Below are 17,532 nucleotides of genomic sequence, written 5' to 3'. Positions count from 1 at the left end.
GGGGGGTTGGAAAAGGGGAAAGATGGGAGGTGGGTAAGTGTATAGGTGGCCAGAAGTACAGGCAGGAAAAGGGGAAGGAGAAACAGAAGAGGTTGCCATGAAGGACCACCAAACACGCCCACTGTGGCTGTCAGAATCACCGAACTTTCGGACCAGAAGGCTTTGCGAGATCCTGCGAGTGCCACCCCCTCTCCTTATTTCGCAGATGTGAAGACGAAGACTCTGACTTGAGCTGCCTTGTCCAAGGTCATGTGACTGAGGGTGAGCGACTCCAGGGGAACACCCAGGGCTTCCGGCAGCCTCGAGGGACCCTCAAATCCAGGTCTCCTCCAAACGCCAGTTATGCCCCTGCACCCACCCACCAGCTCCCCGCACCGAGCCGCGCCCGTTCCTTATCCATCATATGAAGCCACGCTGGCACCGCCCGAAAACCTGCGGTGAGGATCAGTTAAAACAGTTAATGGGAAGGAAAGCTGCCCTTTGTGTCTTTGCCTGAGATAAGGGGAGTCTGAGGCTGGAAGGAGCCAGGAGGGTACCGCAGCGAGGACCCCTGGCCGCACCCAGAAGCTCAGCTCCCCAGAGCAGGACCGGCCGCCCCAGACACAGCGGGGGCTGCACTCGAGGTCTATGGCTGTGCCTTTGGGCAAGTTGCCCAAACTCCCTTGGCCTCAGTTTCCTCCTCCGTAAAATGGGGGAGGCACATGGGGTTGCAGTGGATGATAAGGGCCAGGGAGCCCCCCACAGAGCCTTGCAGCCTGTTCCTGGTGGCTGTGGTCGCCTCTGGGGACACCTGCTCTTCATGGCAGCTGGGGTGGCCACCCTGGTGAATCGCGACTCCGGGCTGGGCCCTGCGGAGCCTTTGCCAGGCCAGAGGGTGAAGTGCCGGGAAGGGGAGCAGCCACTCGCTGTGTGTGCAGGTGGGAGAAAGCGCGCTCAGGAGGACTCCGGCGGCAGCCTTCCTGGTCAGCTCACCACGCAAGCGACAGGCCCGCCAGAGCCGTGTCCAGAACCCAGGAGGGTGGCTGTCACCCACAGGGAGCAGGTGCCACAGAGAGCTGGGGAGAAGCTAGACTCAAAAGGGGGAGGTCACCCAGGTCCAGGAAGGAGGCCTGCCTGTCCGGCTCCCTCTGCACCCCTGGTGGCTCAGAGCAGGTGGAAGGAGATGGGTGTCTGGGCCCAGCTGCTCCGGGCTCTCAGCACACAGGCCTGGAACTGAGGACCTCTGGGGGCCGGATAAAGCTCACACCCCCATCACATCCCAGAATCCTCTTCGCCTGTCATGTTTTTGTCAGAGCCTCCGCCAGCAAGCATGATCCATCCCACCCGCCCCTCTCCATCTGCCTCTCTCTCATCCCCTCTCACCACTGGTGATGCTGGTCACCCCCCAGAGATGCTTCTCCTCCTGGGGACAGGGACCCTGCGTCCACCCGCCCAGACACTCTGAGGGCTCCCACCTACCATCCAAGGCGTTTCTCGTTGGCCTCTGGTGAGCCAGAAAGCCAGCAGTCCCGAAACCCACCTCAAGCGTCCACACAACAGGAATTCCTCACCAGCACGGGTTAGGGACCGAGCAGGGGGCACTAAAGGATGGCTGGATGCACGTGTGCACCAGGGCCCGCGCTCCAAGCCATGCACCATCTTGACAGCAGGAGGCCGGGCCTCCCGAAACCATGTGTGTGGAAGACAGGCTGGGAGGTATTCCGTGGAGAGTAGTACCATGTGTCGCCTTGACACGGTACCCAGAAAAAAGACAAATTCCAAAAAGACGATGCAGCCACAAGACCAAGGCCGAGAATGGCATTGCCATGGTATAAGTAAAATCCTCCTTAGTCCTGGGAAGGCACAGGAACTCAACCCCAGGAGAGGGAGCCCCCGGAATCGGCCCCTTGTTCCTGGTGGGAGAGGAACTTAATCAGGAACGAGCTGAGGGCACGCTCCTGGGTGCCTTCCTTTTCCCCAGCTGCCACCCCTGTCCTCGATCCCCTCCTCACAATCTCCAGCGGCCCGTGGCTTGGAAAACCCCAAATCCGCCATCACTAGGGTGGTCACTTTGAAAACATAGTCTTTTAAAATGGTGAGGACTTCGTGGAAAAACATAAAGATTCCCCATTATCTTTCCGCAGCTCGGGCTCCCTGGCCCAAATCTGGCCATCTAAGCCACCGTGCAATAGTCCAGGCACCTGTCCACAGGACGACACGGTCTGATTTGTTTGTAGTTGGTTAGCCTTTCCTGCCAGCCCTCCCCCACGCCTCTGGCCACCAGACCAGCATGCACCAGAATGCCAACAAAGCTGGGTATGACTTCCTGCCATCCCCCACTGTGCCGGCTGGCCCGTGGGGTTATGACTTCCGGAGACACCGCGGGAGAATGGGGACTGTAAATATAGCAGGCGGGTGTCACTTCCATCAGGCTCAAAGATCCAGCCTCCCGCAGGCACCCCTCTGCCCATCCGGGACCAGAGTCCTGGCATTCAGCGCAAGGGGTTTTGACATTTCTGGGGTAGGGAGCCGGCAGCCTGGGGAACGTGGTCAGGAGCCCCAGGGAAGCCTGAATCCTAGCCTAGATCTACCTAGTTGAGCTTCCGTGTCCACACCTATAAGATGAGAGTCAGGCAGCATTTAGCTCTTGGGGTGGCTGGGAGGACTATGTGAATTTGGGCAGATGGTTGGCATTCAATAAAGGGGAATAAATACACAAGAACCACACCATCAACACCTATACCTCAATGCCCTCTGTGACCCTACACCCAAGATGGTATTATCCGACAGAATGGATGGGAACAAGACTCTGACAGAGCTCAGAAGCATCAAGAAAACGCCAGCTTTGTCCTGACCGGTTTGGCTCAGTGGATAGAGCGTCGGCCTGCAGACTGAAGGGACCCAGGTTCAATTCTGGTCAAGGGCATGTACCTTGGTTGCGGGCACATCCCCAGTGTGGAGTGTGCAGGAGGCAGCTGATCGATGTTTCTCTCTCGATGTTTCTAGGTTGCGGGCACATCCCCAGTGTGGAGTGTGCAGGAGGCAGCTGATCGATGTTTCTCTCTCATCGATGTTTCTAACTCTCCCTCTCCCTTCCTCTCTGTAAAAAAATCAATAAAATATATTTTTTTAAAAAAGAAAAGAAAACACCAGCTTCTCCAGGCAGCATAACAAAGGACCTTACCTTGTCCCTCTCACCCCAACACCTGGGAGCACAGGACATCAGATGTGTCCGTAAGCCACTTATCTCCGCCCCCATCACACCGAAGGGTCTGCTCAGGCCTGAATTGCCCCTAAACTTCCCTTTCACCAGTATCTCTGTTGCTCTCTAACCACTTATCATTCTCAGGAAGATGAGAAATGCCAGTGCCGTCTGAATCCAAAATGTAATGTCAACTGGAAACCTCAACGCCATTTGGAGGCACTTATTTTGGTGCAAACTAGAGAGCACAGGAAACCCCAGGAATGGCCTAATTAGCCCTCGCTGCGAGCAGCGGCCGGCCAGGCATTTTCCCTTGTCTTGCTCTCGAGCCTTTTGCAGGAACAGCCTAGCCCAGGTGGTCATTAGGTCCGGCCATGCAGGCAGGGCGGGAAGGCATTCGGAGGAGGAAGAGCCCAGCCCACCCTGCGAGCTGCACCCGAGTGCGTGTGTGACCGTCAGCAAGCTCCTGACCTTCTCTGGTCCACCCGGAGGTCACTTACCTATAAAGTGGTGGCCAGATGACGACCAGGCTGTACCCAATACTTGGTGTGTGTTAGGTGCTGCACTAAAGGCCTCATTAGAGTATCTCATGTGAACTCAACACCTCGCACGGAGCCTGTCTCCATCTGTGGCAGCTGCTGTAACAAAATGCCAGAGACAGTGGCTTCAGAAACAGACAGGTCTTCCTCTCGGTTCTGCAGGCTGGGGTGCCAGCAGATCCTGTGCTTGGTGAGGGCTCGCTCCTTGGCTTGCAGACAGCTGCCTCCTTACTGTGTGCTCATGGACCTTCCCTTACTGTGCAGCATAAAAGATCTCTGTCTTCCTCTTTACAAGGGCACTAATCCCATTGCAGGGGGCCCACCCTCGTGACCTCATCTAGCCTGGTTACTTCCCAAAGGCCTCATCTCCAAATGCCACTGCATGTGGGGTTAGAGCTTCAACACATGAATTTGAGGAAGACACCAACACTTAGTAACTGCAACAGAAGGACTGTTTATGACCCCATTTTACAGATGGGGAAACTGAGGCCAGGAGAAGTTAAATAACTTGCCCAAGGCCACCAACAGCAGAGCCAGGAATAGACCCAGGCCCCCTGAAGGCACTGCACTGTGCTGCATATGAAGCGACAGAAAAGACTGAGCTGGTGATGTCAGGGAAAGCCATGGTGGGACCCTGGCCATTTGACCGTGATTTCCTCACCTGGGAAATGAGGATACAACAACAACTTCATCACTGGGTTGCCATAGTGATTAAACATGGCGAAGCCATGAGAAATACCAGGAGAGAGCAAATGGGTATTCAATGAACCCACGGGGCCTCGATTTCCCAGCACGGTGCCCTGCATGTTGTAGGTGCTCAACAAACGTAAGTTGAATGTAGACTCAACCAATGGATGTAAGAACCGACCATGGTGCTGTAAGCATGAAGCGATGCCCCAAATGAGAATGCCAGCCCCCCAGGAACTCAGGAAATTACATCCTGGAGAAATCCTCTTCCCCAGAGGAGGCCCCACCCACCCGGCCATCACCCCCAGATGTGTACCCAGTAGAGACAGGGTGCCAGAGAGCAGGGGGGAGGTGTCGGTGCCCACAGGACAGAGGAGGAGAGACAGCGTGTCAAGTCTCACTCCAGGCTGGTGCCCCTGGGACAGCAGGACGTGATCACCCTCCAGAGAGAAGCCGGTGCCTGTAGGCTGGGGAAGGGACAAGGGTGACTGTTCCCCCAGGAAGCCAGGCACCTCGGAGCGCCCAAAGGACCCTGCTAGGCCAGGGCTCTGCAGACACGTGGCCGACAGCCGGGCCTCACTCTGTTCGGGTGGGGAAATGAACACAAGGTCCCAACCTCATGCTGCCCCAGGCCCGCCTCATGGTCAGGGGGCTGGATTTCGTGCTGCACTGTCCCCATGGGAAATTCTTAATTCATGCTGAGGAGGAGCCTGCGCTTCCTTCTGCGCTGAGCCCCGAGCATTACGTAGCTGCTCCGGCGCACCATGGCGTCGACGGAGCCCAATGCCACCCCTCACCGGCCTCAATCTCCTGGAGGTAACGTGGGGGCAGAGGGCCGGCCTCAGAGCCGAGCTGTCAAAGCTGGCCCGGGGTGGGGTGGGAGCGGGGGGGCAGACACACGCTCAGCATCTGACAAGCCGTGAGCTGGCTTCCCCCTAACGGGAGCCTCCCCTTGCGGCCTGGAAAATGTGGTTATTACATCAGGCACTGGCTGTTCATTCCATGGGTGTGTTGAGGGTCCAATGACACCACAAGGGGCACAATCTCGGGAGGACGGGTGCTGACATCACCCTCCTCGTCCTGCCAGTGATCTGGCCCAGAAGGAGGCGCATCCCTTGGGGTCCCAGTATTGCCCTTAAGGGGGCAGGGAGGGTAATGTCAAACACTGCATTTGGACAAGGTCCCTCCCGGCACCAGCCTGCAGAACCAGACCTACACACGGGCACCAGGCGAAAGGAAGCCTCGAATCCCCACCGCGCAGCCACCCCGCCGGGAAGGGACTCCCTCCTCTCCTACTCCCTGCTCGTACCCGAGACGAGCTGTCAACGCCTGGAGGACAGAGAACAGGGCATCGACCCTGGAGTCTCGTCCACCGCCTGCGGCCTCACACACGCCCTGCACACAGCTGGAGCCAAATAAACACATGGCTACTGACAAAGCTTTACGGGCTGTCAAAACGCCTGACCCTCGGGGGTGGAACTGATCTCATAGGGAAGGTGGCAGGCACTGTGGTCTGCCCAGGAGCTGGAGCTTTCAGTGCTAAACCCAGGAAAGTCCCAGACAGCTCCTATGCAACCGTCATCCTACGCTTAGGAGCTGCTATTGTTACCAAGGTTACCAGGGGTTGCTCCTCGGTGGAAGGTTATGGGACTGTTTTCAACACTCCGTCTATTTCTACGCATCCAAAGTTTACTACAAAGACCTCGTAGTCGTTGCATCATCAGGGGAAACACTTAAGAAGAAAAAGAGGCAATTTCATAGCATAAACCCAATTCTTTTCCCATTACCAAACCCCGACTTTCCACTTCCGATCACACCTTTTAAGAGATGAAAACAGCTCTCGAATGTGTGTCTCTTTAACCCTCTCTCGTTCTCTTGCTTCCCTCGGGTTTTCCACAGCAGGGATCTTCCTTCCAGCACTTTCCTCTGCAGACCGTCCGTCCGTCTGCAAACAGCCCCGCCGCCAACCACCCTTCCGCTCTGCTTTAAGGCTCCTGAGCAGCACACTTTGCTGACAACCCCGGCTGAGACCGGCTCCGACAGACGCTCTGTCCCCCACGATGGGGGCATTTGAGTAGCCAAGATCCTCAACGAATAAAGGTGGGCAGGCTTCTGCCCCAGCCCCAAGCTCTCAATCCAGCCCCCACAACCCCTTCAGCTCTCCGCACCACACCAACCGGGCCTCTTCCGGCTCCCCACACACCACCCCGCCATGGTTCCTGGGAACTTTACGGTATGTCCATCCCAGTGACATCCACGCATCCAGGCTCGGACACTCCTGTCGACTCCCTTGCTGTTATCCTTTCCGCATCAACTTCTCCACCACCCACGCCCATGGCCTCCTCTCGCTGCTGACCAAGAGCTGCTTCAGCAGAGACCACGGTGGCATGCTCCTTGCACCCTGACTCCGGCCTTGCCCCCGGAGCTTGCCTCATTTCCTCCCAGAATGCACCCCATTCCAGCATGCACAGAGCCAGTACTGGTGCCCAGCATGGCCCACCCAGCCTACAGAGGCGACGGCCAGCATGGCACCCCTGCCTCCGCGTCCACAGGCTCCCAGGGAGACGCCCGCCGCAGTCAACAGATCATCCCATCGGACAGCAGTGTGGCAGCCTCGGGCACGGCTGCAAGCGTGCGTTCCCTGTGCAACCTCGGGGCGCCCAGACGTGCACCTGGAGACGTGTGCAAGGAAGCTCACCTCTGCTGTTTACACCAGCAAAGACCTGGGAACAGCCCACACTCCACCCCAAGGGGCCGAGAGGATCAAACAGAGCAGCGACGTCACCCAAAACGCAGAGCGGACTGAGCAACCTGCGGTCACCTCACACCGCCACTATGTCACCTCACACCTTCACTATGTCACGTCACATCTGCAACGTCACCTGCGCAAGAACTGTTAGACACACAGAACCGTGTCACCAGCGGCCGCCACGCAGGTTTGTAATAAAAGAGTAAGAAGGCGACTCCACGGCCCACGTTCGGGAGAGCAGCCCTTCTGTGGAAGGGAGGGAGTGGAACGGGAGAACAGGCCCGTGAGCTGCACTTTGCCTCTTTTTTTTTTTCTTAAACTTCACCGGAGGCCATGATGCAAAGCCAGCACGCCGTTTCCGCTCACGTCTGCTCATCCCAGGGTGGGAATAAGGGCCGGAGGATCCGTGGTGGCGTCTGGCTTTCTATTTCCCACCTGCACGATTCCCACTGTGCAAAGAAACGGCCCAGAACTTGGCCGCAGATTCCAGAGCCCAGCAAGCTGGTCTGAAGGACCAAGGAACGCGGAGCTGGGACGGGAGGCAGGTGGCCTGCGTCTGGAACCCGCCGGGGCCGTCCCCTGCTGCCTGGCCTTCACCTTAGGGATGTGCCAGACCCCATCGCCTGCCACCACCCTGCTCCCTTGACCAGCCTCAGCCATCCTGCCGGCCCCGGGAGGCCAGCGCTGTCCAGCTGTCGGCCCCTTCCCAGGGGTGACGCATTTGGTCCTCGCAACAGGCACGTGAGGGGCGCAAGGCGAGGACGGCCACCTCATGGAAAGACGAGCCTCTTGCCTGAGCTGACTCAACAACTGGGAAGCAGGATCATGGGCCCAGAGCAATGACTCGCTAATCTGACTGAGACGCGAGGCTTACTAGGAGTCAAGTTCAGAGGCAGGGCCAACAACAGGGCCAGGTTTCCCATCTCGGCTCATCTGATTCTCACAATAACCGGGCTTCACAGAAGAGGCAGAGGAAGCCCTGGGGTGTACTAGCCCCAGCAACCTCTCGGGAGCATTTCTCCACGGGGAGCATTCTCTTCCATGAAGAACCTGAGCATCCTCTGAACAGGCAACACAACACAGAGTTTCCAGGGCCCCGGCGGCGGCGAGCTGAAAGCTGGGAGCGGATCCTGGCAAATGTTTATTTGTTTATGTCATCGCCTCCCGCGAAAGCCGGTCCAGAACTTCTGAGTGACTCAGAGACCTCACCACCAGCAGCTGCACTTCACTTGGAGCCAGATAAGCCTCACAGGGGAGGGTCAGGTCAGGGCAGTTCCTGGTAATCTGTGGGGCTGACCCCCCTCTCCCCGGAATGTCCCCCCCCCATAGGATGGGTGGCAGAGATGGTGGCAGACAGATGGGAGAGAAAGACCTCTACCCCCTGCAACTGCCCTGCAAACTGACTTTGACAAGACAAAGAAAGGGGGCCACGCCTGCCCAGCCCCATGATGGGAAATGACCCAGGTCCCAGGGAGGAGCAGGTGAGGGAGCAGCCAGGGCTGACGGAGACACACACTCACACAGGCCTTTCCCATGAAGGATCTGTGAGCCCGAGACAGAGAATGCATCTTGGAACCGTATCAGTCACCAAAAGTCTGTTTTGTTTTTTAAATATATTTTTATGGATTTCAGAGAGGAAGGGAGAGGGAGAGATAGAAAGATCAATGATGAGAGAGAATCATTGATCGGCTGCCTCCTGCATGCCCCACCCTGGCAATCGAGCCTACAACCTAGGCATATGCCCTTGACCAGGAACCAAACCATGACCTCCTGGTTCATAGGCTCCACCACTGAGCCACGCCAGCCGGGCCAAAAGCCTGTTCTTTTTACCCAATTCCACCAGCCCTAAGTGAAGAGATAGATACTTGGGTCCTAAGGTCAGAATAATAATTTTTTTGAAAGATTTCCTTTTTGTTTATTTGGTTAAGGCAAGTGGGTCTGCTTTCAAACCTCTCACACAGCCCCTCACTCTGCCCCTCCTTCCGACAGCGGAAAGTCACCCCACTGGTTCACATGTACCCCCTTCTCCCAGGACGGCCTGCCCTGCCCGCCTAGGTTGTTCCCAGTGCCTTTCTCTGGTTAACCAGACACCTTAGGGGAGAGGCTGAAACTCACCCACCCTGGCCAGGCCTCCAGGGGCCGAGGCCACCGTCCTGGCCCACTCCCGAGAGTTCAGTGTGCAGCTGCTAGAAACCTTCAAGTGCTCCGAGCTCACTCGGGGGTAACAGGGGGGTGGAGGAGGGTGGGAGGTCAAGCAGAGACCCTCCTGGAATCTGCGCCCTTCATTAACTTTGGAATTCCACAGGCCAGTGTTTTCTCAAGCCTTCTGACACTCAGCACTCACCCGGGAGAGGGGGGCTGCAAGCCTCACACCCACAGGCTCCAGAAGGAAAAGCCAGACACAGCGTCCTGGGATGAGGGAGGGAGGAGGCCAGCAGCCGCCACCAGCCACCAGCAGCCACCAGCAGCCACAGGGCCCCCATGGGGAGGAACTAACGTTTAGAGAGCAAACAGTAGCCGGGAGGTAAGAACTAGAGATTCAGCAGCCTTTTGGTCCCAACTTCGTAGGTGAAGAAAGTGCCGCTCAGAGAGGTTGAGGAACTAGAGGAAGGTCACACGGCTATGACACAGCAAAGCTTCCAAACTTCCTTGTATTCTGCTCCCACGGGGGTACCTGGGCCCCTGGGTCACCCTGAGAGAAGTGCTGGGCCTTGCTCTCCAGGCTGAGTCTGGAGACAGGGGGATCTCCATGGCAGCCATGGAGTTGCCAATGGCCGGTGTTGATGAACGCCAGGAATGTGCCTGGTTAACCTTCCAACCTGGGGAGGTGGGTGCGCGCGCGCACACACACACACACACACACACACACACACCATTTTACAGAGGAAGAAACGGGTTCCAAGAGACCCGAGAGACCGGGGGAACTGCCCAGCTTATCTCTGTCTGGAGAACTCGGAGAAGCTGGCGTGCGCTCCAATCTGTCAGCCGTCACCGTCCCTACGGCGGCTCGGCCAGTGGTCCTGAGTGTAGGTGAGGTTTTGCTCTAAAGACCACACTCTTCCAATCACTGCCCCCAAGTACATGTCCCAGTGCTCCTCCTAAAAGAAGTCTCAAGTGTCCCCACTTAGAAGTCCTAGTGGACAGTTTCCCTGCCAAGGAGGGTCCGAACGCCCAGAGACGGAAGGTGATCTGCCTTTTTGCTTATTTGGAGGCGAAGAAGGCAGTAGAGTCACAGAAGTTTGAACAGGCTGTTGAACCTCAGAGGGGAGGCAGGGAGGGTGGGTGGGAAGAGATCCACCAATGAACTTGTATGCATACATGCATAACCTGTGGATACAGACAACGGGGTGGTGAGGGCCTGGAGTGGGGGGCAGGACAGGAGCGGGCTAGGAGAGGTTAATGGGGGGGGGAAGAAGGATCTATGTAATACTTTCAACAATAAAGATTTTTTTTAAGTTGTTTTAACACAAAGGGAAAAAAAAAAAAGGAGGCAGTAGAAGTTGCATCTCACAGCTCCAGGGAGGGTGGCTCAGTGGCTTTGGAATCGGAAGGAACTGTTTTCCAATCCTGCCTGTGTGGCCTCTCTGTGCTCCCGTTACTTCAACACTAACCATGACCACAATCACAGTGCCGACCCCACGGTCTGTGCTGGGCTGGAAATGGAATAATGTCTGCCATGTGCCCGGCCCAGAGATCGGCGTAGCAGACGGCGGGTATTCCTCCGTCACTGTCCACAGGGCACCCCGCAGACGGGGCGGGTGCTCAGAGCAGCCAGCACGGAGGGGACACGGGAGTCTCACTTCTTTCTGTGACCGTTCCGTCCCCTGGTGCCCAAGCCCACCCTCGCTCTCCTGGGAGGAGCAGCAGACAACCAGGACCACCACAATGGGGTTGTTCTAGGGAGTAACCGATAAAAGGAGAAAATGCAGGGCTGTGGGCCATGTGATAAGTGGGGGTGCCGCAGCCACGGTGGGAGGGTGGGGGGAGATGGCAGGAAGAGGTGCTAGAGCTCTGCCGAGGCAGAAGCAAAAGAAAGAGGCAGTGCTGGGCCTCGGGGTGCCCCACTCACTTTTCCAATGGAGCCCCTCCCAACCCCAGGATAGGTCTGCCCACCACTCCGAGCCCCGCCAAACCTCCCAGCTTCCCACTCCTCCCCATACCCTCCTCGGGTCACTCCTGGCCCTGCCCGGTGGCCACAGCATGGCACCCATCACGCTGGGCTGCTGATCACGCTCACCCAAGGGCACAGGCTTCCTGGGGACCAGGAACCCCCAGGCGCCGGACTGTGATGCCAATCCCACCACATCCCAGGGCCCAGCACGGTGCCTGCCTCCTTCACACCGTGGGGCACCGAGATCTTAGGAAAAGTCTCTCTCTCCAGGGTGACGAAGAGGGAGCCCCATTCTAAGAACCCCAAGAGCACCCCATGGCTGGCAGTGCTTGGCTAGCAGTGCTCGGCGCATGCAACTGTGTGCGTGCGCGCTCTCGCGCACACACACACACACACACACACGCACATCCTTCTTGGCTTCCTGCTCTGCCTTCTCTTGAATGAATAACCTTGGGGACGTTCGATGGCCTCCCAAAGCCTCCAAATTCTGGGCTGTAAACTGGGGGCACCATTGCCCACCTAGTGGGACGGTTGGGCTGGTTAAGTGATATGGACGTTCCAAAGGAAAGGTGTTTCCCTGTCGTCTGTCCTTGTCCGGGAAGCTGAAAGGAAACCACTAAAGTCACCATCTGATCTGGTTAACTGTGGTGCAATAAATAAGGCGCCTACTGTGTGTTCAGCCTGCGAGCAAGATGAACAAGTTTCCTGGCCTCACAGAGATGACTTCCTAGGGTGGGAGAAAGACAAGCGATCAAACACCGCGCATCAATGAATGGACCGTCACCGCACACCCAGGAGCTGTGAACTGGACAGCGTGGGATAACCAGAGGGCCGCTGTGTCCACTAGGAGCTCTGGGAAAAGGCCCGCTGACAGGTGCCACCGGGCATGAGCGGAACTGGGAACCCAATCAAAACCAGAGCCCAGGCCCCGCCCCTAGTGCCGTCTTGGCAGCCGAGGGCCAGGTGGCCCCAGGTGACCCGAGCACTGGGGACACTGGCTGTGGGAGCTGCCCCTCCCCTCGGGCAGCCCTACGCTCAGGCAACCTCCCCGGGAACTGCCAGCCTCACAGCTGCCAAGTCAGTCCTCCGGCTTGTCAACTGCAGAACCTCCGTGGCCAAGTCCAAGTCCAGCTGTTCCCTCCCTCACCTGCTGCTGACCTGCCACTCAGCCTTCCCATGGGCGGCGAGGCCTGTGACCTTTAATCAACTGCCCATGCCAACCGGCGGTGCCCAGTTCACAGTCCAGCACAGCCCACCGGCTCTGCTCAGAAACACTCAGTGACACCTCTCCCCGCTGGAAGCTTCCCCCAGCCACAGCGAGCCCTCATGTGGCTCGGAGTCTGCTGCGTGCCAGGCACGGCGGCTGTCAGCACGTCAGCCTCCTCGACACCAGGCCTGTGAAGCATGACCTCCCTTCACTCTTACTGGATAGCGAGGGGCCAGGAATCCAGCAGTCACTTGCCCGGAGTCACGAGGTAGGTACCAGGGAGAGATTCCAACCGGGTCCACGGGCACCCTGCTGACATCCAGCTCTTCGTAGCTCGAAGCACCGAGCCCCCAAATTGCTCCCTACTGCTACCTTCCCTGTTTACTCTCCAACATCTTCATCAGTGACCTGGTCTTAGTTCACCCTTCCTGCAGCGGGAGACACCGTCCGCCAGGCACCAGGCTATGTCTTAGAGCAGCGGTTCTCAACCTGTGGGTTGCGACCCCTTTGGCTGTCGAACGACCCTTTCACAGGGGTCGCCTAAGACCATCCTGCATATCAGATATTTACATGACGATTCATCACAGTAGCAACATTACAGTTATGAAGTAGCAACAGAAATAATTTTATGGTTGGGTCACAACATGAGGAACTGTATTTAAAGGGCCAGAAGGTTGAGAACCACTGTATTAGAGACACAGAGCCACGTGCAAGAGGCCTGGCCTTCGAGGTCTGCTAGATGGAGACAGACACAAACACCGGGAAAACCCGTGAGAGCGACCGGTACGATGACACATGTCGGCAAAGGAAACAGCCGTGGCTCCCGGGCACCACCTTGCCCTTCCCACCTGCCTCCCCTGAGCACCAGCCCCAACCAGACACACCGAGTGCGCTCCTTCAACGCCAGCTCCTCTGGAGAGCCGGCCGCCTCCGGTGACCTGGCTACCACCCGCCAGGCCGGAGTCACCTGAGGCCCAGGTGAGCGCCTGGCAGACATGCATGAGGCGTGAGGTGGGACTTACGTTTCCTGGGGAGCCCCGCAGGGAGCTGGAAAGACCCAGGCAAACATTCCTGTCCAAGATGCGAGCTCAGGAAGCTGGGGTCCTCCGTCCCCCCCGGGCATCCCGGCTGCGGAATCCACGAGGCTCGGCGCTCGCAGCCAGGGCTTCCCGCACACCTTGAGCACCCAGCAGTGTGTAACCAGGAAGGCTCCGCCGGCGTGATTCCGCAGCAGCTGGACATCACTGTAATCCACACGCGCAGGAAATCCTCGAGTGACGCTCCATGCAGCAGACAGATATGGCCACGGGGTGGGGGAAGCGGGCGTGTATCTTTTTAACTCCTTTGTGGTCCAGAGATCAGGCCTGGGGATGAGAAGAAGGAAAACCAACCTTGTTACAATCACACACCCGGCACTGTAGGTGGTTATTCTCCTTTCTTTATACTTTCCTCTGATATACTGAGAGGGGGACTTGTAAAAATACTGCCCGATAGCCCTGGTACCCAAACAGAGGTGAGGCGGGGACCTGGGGACCCTTCAGGGGACGGTCGCCCCCCTCCCACGGGCACAGGACTTCTCAGAGAGGGGCTTTCGACTGCAGAGGGCTCCTCAGAACTGCCCTGGGAAGGCAGAGGGGGCTGAGGGGTGTCCACTATAACGAAGAGGAGAGAAGGTTCCAGAAAGGTCAGGGGGCTGGCTTAGGGAGTGAACAGCTGGGCCAGGCCTGGCACACAGCCCTGACCTCGCCTGCAGGGCTGAGAGGTCCTGGCAGTGGGTGGAGGGGGTTTGGGGTCAGCTGGTAGGAAGTGGCTCCTTGTTTGTTTCTGTTTGAAGACGGCCACAAAGGCCTGGCATGGCTCCCGGCCTCGCCCTGCGCGGAGAGGTTCTGCAGGGCACGGCCGGGGCCTGTTCCCTTTTCTGTTCATTCATCCAGCGATGGCTGGGTGCCCACTAGGTCCCCAGGACTGTCCCAGCTCCTGTCTCCCAGCCCAGGGCACTACATTATTACGGCAGTAAATGAAGAACAAATTCATCCACGATGCGCAGGGCTGGAGCCCCAACAGTCACCACCACCCACCGATGGCGACCACCGCCCTCCCCGGAGTGCCCGGAACTCGCCCTGCAAGAGCCCTGGCCGCCATCCCATACAAACCCCCAAGCACAGGGGACTCCGGCCTCTATGTTCCAGATGGGGAAACGGGGACACAGACAGCTCCCTTGATCCAAACGAGTAAGAGGAGCCCGCACCTGAGGCTGGTCTAGCTCCCAAGTCCACGCCCCAATCCGCCCCCCTCATTCCTGCCCGGAAATCCACACCTAAAACTTACCACTGGGCGTTTCGTAGGCACAGAATCCTCACCTCATCCTCACAGCACCCTTCGCATCAGAGACTCTCCTTATACCCGTTTTAGAGAGGAGGAAGGTGAGACCCAGACAAGTTAAGAAACTTGCCCCCGATCACACAGCTAGAAACTCCCAGAACAGAGTTAGAAATCGGGCAGCCCATGAGCTGACCTTACACCAACTGTCCTCAAGAACAATTTGCTGCAACAACCAATTTTCAAAGACTTAGTGACATAAAATAAGGCCAATATTATCTCACGGTTCTGGAGGTCAGAGGCCGACGCAGGTCTCACGGAGCTAAATCAGGTCTGGGCTGGCGGTCCCCTCTGGAGACTCTACAACAGTGGTTCTCAACCTTCCTAATGCCGCGACCCTTTAATAAAGCTCCTCATGTTGTGGTGACCCCCAACCATAAAATTATTTTCCTTGCTACTTCATCACTGTAATGTTGCTACTGTTATGAATCGTAATGTAAATATCTGATATGCAGGATGTATTTTCATTGTGACAAATTAAACATAATTAAAGCATCGTGATTCATCACAAAACCAATATGTAATTATATATGTGTTTTCTGATGGTCTTAGGCGCCCCCTGTGAAAGGGTCGTTCGCCCCCCAAAGGGGTCGCGACCCACAGGTTGAGAACCGCTGCTCTAAAAGCATCTGTTTCCTCACTTTTCTAGCTTCTGGGGGCCGCTCTCAGATGCCTCCGCTTAGGCCTCCTTCCTCCACCACCACACACAGCAACACGGCATCCCTCAGCCCCGCCTCCACGGTCACATCTCCTTCCGTACCTGACTCCGCTGCCTCCCTCTCCCACGTCTAAGAATCATGTGATTCCCTTGGCACCACCCACAGGATCCAAGACCATCTCTCCTCCTCCAGGTCACGAACCGGCATCCTGTCTGCAAACTCCCTTTTGACACGTAAGACAGCATGTCCGTAGGGTCTGGGGATGAGGACCTGGGCATCGTTGGGAGCCCACTGCTCACAGCAACCATCCCAGAGGGCACCCATCCTCCGTCTTAATCCTTCTTCAGTGACCAGGGGTCCCAGGGTGGGCTCTCCCTATCAGCACCTCCCCCCCTCCCGCCCCCTGGCATCGCTTTTCAACCCACAAGAAAGATGAGTTGAAAAGGACGTTTGTGTGTCTAAATATCAGCCCGAAGAGAAAAGTGCAGGATAGGGGTGAAGGCATTAAAATTTGAAGCCAAACTATCAAACGGACTAGCCATGTTCCCCCCAGGGGAATGTGTTTAACCCTTAGCTTCCTTATCCATGAACCTGCTGTGAGGTCCCATGAAATATCAGCAGAAAGCCCTGGGCGTGTTGCGGGCACAGACTGAGAGCTCGAGTAGCCGTGCTCAGCTCCCACGGCTCCAAACACCATGAGCAGCCAGAAGGGGTGCAGCATCGCCCCAGCATCGCCCCAGCATCGCCCCAGAATGGCAGGGCTGGTGCTGGGTCAGCAGAGAGGGCCGCCTACAGCAGGAGAGCAAGCAGGGACGTACGGTTCTCGCCCCAGTCGATGGCAGCCGAGAGAATGGGGGACGCAGCCTGTTAAATATTTACGGAGGCCCCCAGGCAAGTCTGAAGTGAGTCTGTGTGGTTGGGGTCGGGCACATAGAGGCTCCGTCACTGGGAAGGACGGTGGCACGCTCTGCTGGGTATTACTGCAGCGAAGCCTGGTCCCTGCCCGAGAGCCGGGCGGTGTGGCGGCTGGGGCCAGGAGGCAGCACCGTGGGCTCCCCCTGCCAGGATGCGGGCACAGGGCCCTGCACACGACTTCCAGTATCACCAAAGGGAGCCTTTTCCTTGTCTGGGGTACGTGTGTCCTTTCAGGCCATTTGCTCTTTCTGTGATGGTTTGGCCAAAATTAAAAAGACAGACAATACCAAGGACTGGTTTCCATGCAGAGCTGGAATTCTCACACAGGCAGGTGGACGGACATTCTGGAGCAAGACAAACAACCACTCTAGGAAACTGTTCTGCATCGCCCCCTAAAGCAGAACATGTGTGCACCCCAGGACCGAGCAGGTCCACTCCTGGGTACAAACTCAGGGAAATGCGCATGTGTTCACCAAAAGATACGTCTTAGTATGTTCACGGCAGCACTACTCCTAACAGCCAGACCCTGGAGCTACCTGAACGCTCACAGCAGAAGAATTTTAAAAACACGTACCCCGTGGGCCCAGGCTGGGTGGCTCAGTTGGTTGGAGTGTCATCCCACACACCAAAAGGTGGCGGGTTTGATTACTGGTCAGGGCACATACCTAGGTTGTGGGTTCAACCCCCAGTCAGGGATGGGGGGGCAACCCATCCATGTTTCTCCCTCACATCTATGGTTCTATCTATCTATCTCTATCTCTCTCTCTCCCCCTCACCCTTCCTCTCTCTCTAAAAATCAATAAACATATCCTGGGGTGAGTAATTAAAAAAAAAAACACACGTACCCATGGAATACTACAGAGCAATGAGAACAACATACAACTACACGCAACACATGAATACGTCTCACCAACATCGTCTGGGTGAGAGAAGCCAGGCCCGAGGGAGTGCATACAGTATTATTTATATTAAATTCATAAAGAGGCGAAATGAACTTCTGCTGTTAGAGGTCATGACAAGGTCACCCTCAGGGAGGGGGAGGGGCAGTGAGTAGCTGCAAGGGGCGGGGAGGGGCTCCTGAAATGCTGCTAAAGTCCTATTTATC

General features: G+C 57.0%; 1 long non-coding RNA gene across 5 annotated transcripts in view; it reads right to left on the bottom strand.

The window, feature by feature from the left end:
- LOC102258014 overlaps positions 1-17,532 on the bottom strand; it is a 333,402-nt gene that overhangs the window by 257,730 nt on the left and 58,140 nt on the right. For all 5 annotated transcript variants that reach the window (XR_001360479.1, XR_314670.2, XR_001360478.1 and 2 more), the window contains exon 2: positions 13,497-13,838. This is a non-coding gene — a long non-coding RNA (uncharacterized LOC102258014). The remainder of the gene's footprint in view (positions 1-13,496; positions 13,839-17,532) is intronic.

This window comes from Myotis brandtii, unplaced genomic scaffold (genome assembly GCF_000412655.1).
Source record: "Myotis brandtii unplaced genomic scaffold, ASM41265v1 scaffold911, whole genome shotgun sequence".
NCBI classification, from domain to species: Eukaryota; Metazoa; Chordata; class Mammalia; order Chiroptera; family Vespertilionidae; genus Myotis; species Myotis brandtii.
This window is presented reverse-complemented; position numbering and strand designations above follow the sequence as displayed.